The sequence below is a fragment of the Mus pahari genome, chromosome 1 (assembly GCF_900095145.1).
Source record: "Mus pahari chromosome 1, PAHARI_EIJ_v1.1, whole genome shotgun sequence".
NCBI classification, from domain to species: Eukaryota; Metazoa; Chordata; class Mammalia; order Rodentia; family Muridae; genus Mus; species Mus pahari.
In genome coordinates, this window is record NC_034590.1 from 124,548,882 (window position 1) to 124,557,044 (window position 8,163).

An 8,163-nucleotide genomic window follows, 5' to 3' on the forward strand; every position below is an offset into this window, starting at 1 on the left:
TAAAATTGAATAGAGAAACTGAAACTTTTTCATAAATCACACTGGAACAATAAGTCCTCAAAGTCCCAACAGAAAGAAAAGGCAGGGAGGGAGTGAAGGAGGGATCATTTTCCACATGATAATTAATTTAAAATATACCATAGATCTAGGTATAAATTGTAAAATCATAAGCCTTATAAGGAAAAGCAGAAAACTCATCAAATCTAAAAGACAGTCAAGCAATTCTTACACTTAATACAGAAAGTGGAAGCCAGAAAGTTGTGAAAAACAAAAACTCTTTTAAGGATGAAAAGAGGCTCCAGCTTGATAGAAGATATTTTCAAGTCAAGTATCCAAAAGTTTTCATTGAAGATATTTTTAATGTTCTCATTTCATTTAAAAAGTAGCCAAACACATGAACAAGCATTTCACAGAGAAGATGCAGAAATGAAGTCATCACACAGGGAGACACTAAAGAAACATCACCATTATCAACACACAGCATGTTCACACACAATAAAAGCTCAAGAACTATCATGGCACCCCTAATAAGAACACTAAAATAAAGTATACTGATAATAGGATTCATAAAATGGCCCAGTGACTAATAGAGCTTGCCACACACCAAATAACCCGAGTTCAATGCCCAGGACCCACATAATGATAAAAAAGAACTGTCTCTACAAAATCGTCCTCCCCTCTCCACATACACACTATAGTTTATGTCTCCTCACAATGATGCTGATGCTGATGTCGATGACAAGGATGATGATGATAATGATGATGATGATGATGATGATGATGGATATGATGAGATAGAGACTAGATGTTGAATACATCGCTAGATCAAAGGGAGAAATGGCACAACCACACTAGAAAACTGGCTCCAAATCAATGGCTGGGGAGCTCCTAGGTCCTAGGGTAGAAGATGCCCCTGCTAATTCCTAAAAAGTCTTGTGTCAAAATTCCTTCTCAATATTTATGTTTATGCCCATAGGCCTAGGCAGAAGCTTCCTTTAAAATATGGGTATTAGTCAACGCAGAGACTCTTACTTGGTCAAAGTGTTGAGAATAATAGAGTTCTCAGCCCTAGATGGGACGTCTGTATAAACCCCTTATCAAGTTCTGGACAGTAACCAAGAAACGTGGAATAGCCTGTAATGGTTTGAGGGTTGTGTGGGGCAGCTTTAAAAGAGGTAACCCACACCTGGCCCCACACCTGGCCCCACACCTGGCCTCACACCTGGCCCCACACCTGGCACTAGGCTTTTTATTTGCTAGTCATTAGTGTCTGGGGGTAGTTCTAATTAAACCCATTTTATGTATGTACATATACAACATCCAGTGGGTACAGAGTATAAGGGTCTATTTCTTTGTTTTATATTGACTTTCAAAAGGCAGTACAAAATTTCAGCCTGCTCTGATTTCTACATAGACAGCATAACGTTTATACCATAAACGCATGCATCCCTTGGCAGTGGCTTTCAGTGATCACAACTGTGTGGCATTTGACCAGCAGAGAGCACGAAAGCTCTAGGATGCTGGTGCAAGCTAACAGAGGGCGTGGCTTCTGCATATCTGACGTACCTCCAGGATTTAGGCCTGGATGAGGTAATAGCAGGCCAGAAGAAGAAGGCGTGGGGCTGAGCGTGCGTGTGTGCGTCAGTGTGTGTAGGTCAGTGCGAGCAAAAGCCCTGGTGAGACTCAAGTGTAGGCGCGTGGATACAGTCAGCGCTGTGCTGAAAACAAACAGACAGAAAGTTAATGGCTGCAAACCTCAGTCCCCGCGGTGGCCCCTTGGACCGGAATGGCAAGCGTGCTTTCGGACACCCGGGGATCAGGGAAGCCTCCGCGGGCGTGAGCTCACCTTGGCATTCTGCCGGGGAGGGGAGACTCCTGGAAGCCACTGAGCGGAGTCGCAGGGAGGGAGCTGTGCCACCGCCGTTGCCTTGCTCCGAGCGGAGAGAGGACTGAGGGCCTGACAGTGGAGCTGGAGCCCGAGGCGCAACTGGTGTGAGGCGGGTGCTGTGTCGCGCTTGGGCCGTGCGCCCTGGGTGGCTTTGCAAGGCAGGGCGACGAATGCGCAGGGCCCGGTCTTTGCATGAAGCCGCTGGACCCCTCGGAGCAGTGGCAGCGGCAGCGGCAGCGGCAGCGGCAGCGGCAGCGGCAGCGGCGGTGGAGCGCAGTCGGAAGCGGGCAGCTCCGAGTCAGCGTCCCGGTGCCTAAGCGACTGCAGACTCTCCCATGAGCCGCAGCTGAGGCTTCCCGAGAGGCGGTGGCGCCCGAGGCCGGGTGTGCAGGGACGGGGAAGGAGGGCATCTCAGGGCTCTCATGCTCCAGACCTCAGCCTTGGACCCTAGTGGTGTAAGAATGGCTGAAGAATGGCGGCTGAAGAATGTCCCTACAGTCCTGCTGTGAACCACCACTTCAAGGCGGTGGTGCGCTGGTCCACGCGCAGGGCCAGCGTGGTGCTGGGCTAGGTGGAGAGACAGATTGCCCCCTACTTCATCATTGACCTGCAGTCCATGAACCAGTTCCTCCAAGACACTGGTGAGCCATCCACATCCCTGGTCTGTCCACTGTGACTCACCCAGTGGCTCGGTGGCTAGCTTTGCTTACTGATTCCGTGATAGGTGTTGAGGGCACAGGCTTCCAAGACCACCTTCAAGTAAATGTCCTTGCAAATAGTTTAAATTGTCTTGATTATACAAACCCAGCTTCAGTCTAGCTGCAGGAGACCCCTTTATGCCCCCATCGCCACCCCCAGCCCCTACTGGCCCTTTGTTCAGGAATTCTAGGACTTTGCAGTTCCCAGGAAATGCGGACTCTTCAGCAAGATATTGCTGGAGCCCCTTGACTGCTCACACCTCAGCTGACTCTGCTTTGCCTTTGCCTCGAGCCCCTTCGGGGCTGCCATACACCTCCCCTGCCCTTCAACCTGGCTGACTCTGGCCCTCTTCTATGGACACTGTCTTCCCCACTGACAGCTCCTGGATGTAAGACTTGGGAAGCCATAGGGATCCTCAGTCTCTAATTACAGTCTAGTGTGTGAAAAGTGCTGGAAAATTAATGGGAAGAGAGATTGGAGCCAGGGATTCCAGAGCTGGAGCATCTGGATGTGGTGGAGAGAAGAATGGGGAGGACTGGGCTCTGGCATGCCTGGCAGAGAAGCTGCTCCCTTTGTCCACAGAGTACGGGACAGAGTGAACATTCTGCATCATTCTCCAACAGCCTGCAGAGTGGAGAATGTCTTTGCCAGCTAGGCCTCAGACAGGGGCTTGGCATCTAGAATATTTAAAGAACTGCAGTAATTAAACGTCAAAATAACTAGTCAATAAATTGGACAATGAATGGAAGATGTCGTTCACAAATGTAGAACCACATATGGACACCAAGGATTAAAAAGGCATTCAGCATTCTTAGTTACCAGCTGAATGAAAATTGAAGCTACGTTTTGGATTCCATTTTCCCCTAGTGACAATTAAAGATAAAGAAAAGAGACAGCAGTGCTGTTGAGGATGTGAGGAATTCTCAGTTCCTGTTGGAGGTAATGTAACCTAGGACACTAGTACTCTCCTAGTACAGGAGAGGAGAGGGTATGGGGGGGGGTGAAAGAGGTGAGGTGATTCAACAAAATAAATTTTGTCTGAAACCGGCACAATAAAACCTAATTCTCTGTGTTAATTATTAATTAAAAATAAATTATTTAAAAAATAAAACTATGAAAACTGAGAACTATGTGCAAAGATGCCTCTTATGCTGTTCTTTTAAAATAACAGTAAGATTTTGGGGTGTCCTAAATTTCCAAAACAGAAAAATGGTTAAATAAATCACGAATTTCTGTGTCATAATTCTGATCATTATGCAAACACTAAAGCTAAGTCTAAAAATAATCTTCCTTTCCCTTCCTCCTCTTCCTCTCTTCCATCTCATCTCCACACTCCCTTTGGAACATAGTTGCAAAGTTTTCAGTTACCCCAATACCCAGACTTCTTGCTAGATGCTATTACTCAATGGATTCACTTAAGGGGTGTTAACATCAAATTTGGAACCCAGGGAACTGACTTCAAGGTTTTTGTACTTCAGTGGAATTTTTGTAGTGTTCATAATGCTGTGTAAAAGAAAAACTGGAAAGCTATCCAAACTTTGCTCTGCTAAAATCACAAGGTAAGTGAAGTATGCAGTGTTCCCTTTGGTTTCTGGATCCTACCTGACACTAGCAAAAATGAGCAGTTTTCAAATCACTGACCAGCAAAACATTGACTGAAGTTTAGTTAAGAATTAACACTTAAGAGATGGTTGCTGGTAGAGTGCCTGCAATGTACTTAGGAGGACTTAATTCTGATCTCCAGCACTCAGTTAAATGTGGGGCACAGCTAACTACACTTCCTTATGCTAACACTGAGAAGAGGGAGACGAGACTGGAGGAGCTCCTGGGCATGTTGCCCAGGCAGTCTGACCACATTGAAAAGTTCCAGGTTCAAAAAATAAGGTGGAGAGACACTGAGGAAGACACCTAACTTCTGGCCTTCATATGTATGCACAACAGAATGAGTACTCCCCACTATGCAAAGGAACATAGACGCACACACACATACTCCTATTTACATTTAGGTAACAATGATTACCTTCAACAACTGAGAAAAAGGAAGTGTATTTATATGAGGCTAATTGATAGAGATTCACAGACAGGAATATATACACTGATACTTGAGAAATGGGATATATTGTATTTTGTTTTCTGTTGACACATATACCAAAATATATGTATATGTGCATACATATTCATACATTCACATATATCCATACATATATGTAAATACGTCTTTGTAAAGTCTGCATAACATCGTTTTAATTATTTTAAGTGTGCAACATAGTGCGTTAAATATATTCACAGGATTTTGCAATTATACCCATTATCTACACCTCAACTATATCATTATTTCCTAATGTGACCTTTTTATCTACTAAACAATAACTTCTAACCTTCTGAGCTCTTGGTAACCTCTATTCTACCTTCTGTGTCTGAATTTGCTTCCTCTACACTGATCTTCTAAGTGGGATCATCTGGTACTTCTCTCCTGTGTCTAGCTTATTTCATTTAATACAATGTAGTTAGGATTCACCCATATTATACCAAATATGAAACTTTTATGCCTTTATGGTTAAATAATACTCTATCACATGTGTATACCCACACAGCCACTAACTCCAGGTCAGCTGGCTTCACAGCTCAGTTTCTGAGTGACAGTGGGATTTCTAGGAGCAAAAAGTTATTCAGTTTTGAAAAAGAGCCCCAAATGTACACAATTAACTTCCCAGTTACAGAGCAGATTCTGGAACAAGGACCCCAGAGGGAGGGGCCAGAAATGACACTGTTTTGGGTTTGCATAGCTTGGTACACATGTTATAAGAACTTCCGCTAAACAGTTTCCTAGAAGCCAGATCAAAGCACCTGATGGTCACCATACATCGCTGCTGCTTCTCCAGCTGGCTTCTGTACTGACGAGGAGACAGCTTCGCAGGTGAGGACCAAGAGAAACTGATACTCGGGAACTCCTCATCTCCTTTTGGCTTTCTACTGAAAGGGATGAATCAAAATATTCCTGTTGGATAAAGGTAGAAATTGTTAGAACTCATTGGTTATGGAAATTTTGTTAGGGAAGAAAGGAGGTTTTTCATTTAGTAAGATTTAGGAAACTGTCAAATACAGAGCAAACTTCTGGGATTTGTGAGAAGTTCTTGATTGAGTGGAGAAAAGATTTATTATGAATTGATAAATAAATATGATGAAACTGAAAACAGCTATTTGTAGACCTGTGGTAGCAAACGTATTTGAGGCTGGAAAGAAGTATGTTAATTCAAGTTATATTTATTTGAGACTATGTGTGTGTTTGTGTGTGTAAATACTTTATAGCTTATTAAGATAGTTAGATTTCTTTTGAGTTTCTAATATCCAGATAAATGAATCTCCCTACTTAAAAATCGCAAAGGTATTAACACTTTGAAAATGTGGATTGATTACTCAAACCATAAAAGATATGTATTTAAAAACTCTAATCTATAATGCAACTCTATTATTAAGGATTCCTAATTAAAAATATTTACTATCTTATCTATGAACGTAGATAGAGGGTGACATGCCTCTATTATACAGTTTTTCATAGAGAACTTTTTTCCATGAATTGTGTTCTTTTGATAAACTTCAAACACAGAAATGCTTTCATAAAGAGTCTCCAAATGCCACTTACAGGAGGACTTTGCCCATGGCCAGCACTGGCAGGTCACCAATGTGCTCCTATTCCCTTTCTCCTATATTACTTGAACAATACATTTCTGTTTCAGGGTGTGGGTATACACAGGCAGAAACTGGTTCCAAATGTACTCAGGGATACTTGCTAGTATCCTTGCAGTACTCTGATATCAAACTTCAATTTGCTTCTTATTTACATAAAATTTCTGAGGTTCTGTCACCAGCACTGAAAAAGAATCCAAATTTAAACAAAACAAGACAAAGCAAAAGGAACACAAATGAGCCTTCCCAAAGCCACTCTGCTTCAGTGCTTCTGGCTAGGACTTTTTCTGTGGTTGGGATGTGTTTTATTAGAGAAGAAAAAATAAACATAAAAAGAAAGGGAAGGCTGTTTTCTACATAGAGAGTGCAAGGGTCAGTGAAAGGCCTGCCATTGCCCATTGTCGTTGGTGAACAAACATAGGTAAAGGGTCACAGAGAAATCTCATTAGTCCACACATTTCCCAACATGTTAAAGCAACAGGATCGAAAAAAAAAAAAAAAAAAAAAAAAAAAAACAGGGTAAGATCCTTTGGTCACTGGAACCAATAGAAGCACACTCTTGCCAGCACTGTTTGTGCAGATATATATTCTCCTCCATCATCCAATGAACCAGTGTTCCAAAGGGTCAAACTAAAGATGGGAAGTCTGTGACTACACTGACCAGAGATCTGAAGTCAGACAGAGCAAACAGGGAAGGAGCCATCTGGAGTTAATGCCTAGACACTGATAAGTCAGTTCATGGACACCAAAAATAGGTCAAGGGCCCTTTGTAATTGCCAGGAACGTAGAAGGAATAGAGAGGGAAATGATTTAGGACAAATGTGGTTTTGTCTTGAAAGACTGAGCTGTGCAAGCCTCACACCAAAGTCTAACAACTATTCAAGTCCAACAAGATGATTTTTCTTCACGCGTCTAACGAGATACCCAGTGGTTCCATGGAGCATAGTAACTAGTATGTTTTCGAATGGCCTGTGTCTTAGTTAGGGTTTTACTGCTGTGAGCAGACACCATGGCCAAGGCAACTCTTATAAGGACAACATTTAATTGAGGCTGGCTTACAGATTCAGAGGTTCATTCCATTATCAAGGCAGGACCATGGAGGCATCTTGACAGGCACAGTACAGCTAGTCCTGAGAGTTCTACATCTTCATTTGAAGGCTGCTAACAGAATACTGACTTCCAAGCAGCTAGGGTGAGGGCCTTACAGCCCACACCCACAGTGACACACCTACTCCAACAGGGCCATATGTTCTAATAGTGCGACTCCTGGGTTGAGCATATTCAGACTATCACGACCTGCTCTGCTCAATGGTTGTTTTGCAACCTTTAAAGTCAGGACAGACCTTATACAAAGGTCTGTGCCAAGCATTTCCTTCTTGTGAAATCCTGCTGCTCAAGCAGAACACTCGACATGGTCATCGATCACAGGCTTTGTTCAATCATTTCACTCAGTGTTATAATTCCATCATTTGATAATTTCTATTTGGAACACAGGTCATAATGCAGAAATACCATTTTGTATTACATAGTTCATACTCAGTATGAACATCAGCCCCATAAGTCTCTTTTAAGATAGAGTAAGAGTCAAGAAAATAGGATTGGGGATAAGGTAAGTGAATAGGTTACAAACACTACTTTGTAGCAGAACAAACAGTAATGACATTTTCAGTTAATGGAAAATATTCCATGTCAAAGTTTATTTCAAAGTAGAAAGGGGCTGGTGAAGTGGTTCAGTTGATGAAGGTGCTTGCCACCAAGCTTGATTACCTGAGTTGGAAATTACATGATATAAGAAGAGAATTGATTTCCACATGTTGTCCTCTGGCTTCTCCATGTATACATGGTATACATCACACACACACACACACACACACACACACACACACACA

The 8,163-nt window shown here is 42.7% G+C and overlaps 1 protein-coding gene across 3 annotated transcripts in view; it reads left to right on the forward strand.

The window, feature by feature from the left end:
• Positions 1-1,621: 1,621 nt before the first annotated feature.
• Positions 1,622-8,163, forward strand: part of LOC110334998 (glycine N-acyltransferase-like protein) — a 27,386-nt gene continuing 20,844 nt past the window's right edge. Inside the window, exon 1 of one of the 3 annotated variants that reach the window (XM_029540048.1) lies at positions 1,622-3,526. The gene's annotated coding sequence lies outside the window, so the exon portion shown is untranslated. Of the gene's footprint in view, positions 3,527-5,374; positions 5,599-8,163 lie in introns of those variants that run through there. The other 2 variants (XM_021217083.2, XM_021217076.2) reach the window with 2 other exon arrangements.